The sequence below is a fragment of the Olea europaea genome, chromosome 10 (assembly GCF_002742605.1).
Source record: "Olea europaea var. sylvestris chromosome 10, O_europaea_v1, whole genome shotgun sequence".
NCBI lineage: Eukaryota > Viridiplantae > Streptophyta > Magnoliopsida > Lamiales > Oleaceae > Olea > Olea europaea.
In genome coordinates, this window is record NC_036246.1 from 41,878,415 (window position 1) to 41,879,825 (window position 1,411).

Consider the following 1,411-nt stretch of genomic DNA (forward strand, 5'->3'; position numbering starts at 1 on the left):
AAATTATAATAATCAAGAAATATTTATAAGTGAAGCAGATTCAGAGGATAATGGATCAGAATCTGAATAGAGAAATTGAAGAAATAGAAAACAATAATATAGAAATCCAAGAATATGAGGGAATAGAAGGTTATGGATTAAAAGTAACTTTTGATAATAATAAATTCAAGAAGATATAAAAGTTGTCCTTAGATTTGAAAATAGGAAAATGAGAAATTTTAGATAGAATATGGAGAAGAGAAAGAGTAGCAATAAATGAATACCATAAGATTGAAAAAACCATAGATGTTAGAACCACTCAAGGAACACATAAAATAAATCTTTTAACAAAAAATACAGTATCAGAATTATTATCAAAAATAAGTAAAAAATATAGTGAAAAGATCCAATATGTTTATTTAGCAGGAATACAAATAATGTTTAAATCCTTATTTAGGGAAGGAATATATTCACCATTAACTGTAAGTTTACATGATGGAAGAATTATAAATTTAGAAGATGGTCATTTAGGAACTATCGAAGGAAACTTAGCATATTAAAAGTTAATATTTACTTGTTACCCAAAATATTGTGTTTCATTAAAAGATAAAAACTTTAATGAAGTTTTAGGGTTACATTTCAAATTACATAGAAATGATATAATGGAACCAGGAGATCAAATTATGACTATGGAATATAGAGCATTATATACATTTACCAATTCTAATTATGGGAATATTTATTCCAATAAACCATATATAGAAATTTATAAGGAATGTAAAGATATTAGTAAAATAGTAGAACCAAACAAACAAATAAATCTGATCCCAGAAGAATATGAATTTAATATAACTAAAAATAAGCCTGAAATAACAGAGTTAAGAGAAGAAGAAGACTATAAAATAACATTTCATAATGGAAGGTTGATAAAGAAATCAAAAAGTCTTAAACTACCAAATAAAAAGGAATATTTGGGAGAAACTAGTGGTATAAAAGAAATAAAACCTCATGGAAATACTAGAAATATGAAAATAGAAGGAAAATATTTTAATGGTAGAAGGTATATAAAAGGACCAAATATATTGATAGATACAGGAGCTGGTGAATGTCATATGGCTGCAAATAAAAATGAAGGATTAATGACTTACAAGATAGAACCATATGAATACAGGAATTTTGATGGACAACTGTATGTTACAGAATTAAAGGTAAAAGTACCAATAAAAATATGTGGGATTGATCTTTTAGTACCATGTTATTTGGATGAAAGTATGGATATTGAACCTCATATATTATTAGGAATGAGTTTCTTAAATGGATTAGAAGATTATAGTATAAAAAGAGAAGGATTATATATAACTCATAAAGGACAAACTACATTATGTAGAATAGGAAGTGGATGAATAATCAAATAAGTTTTCCATTAGCAGTA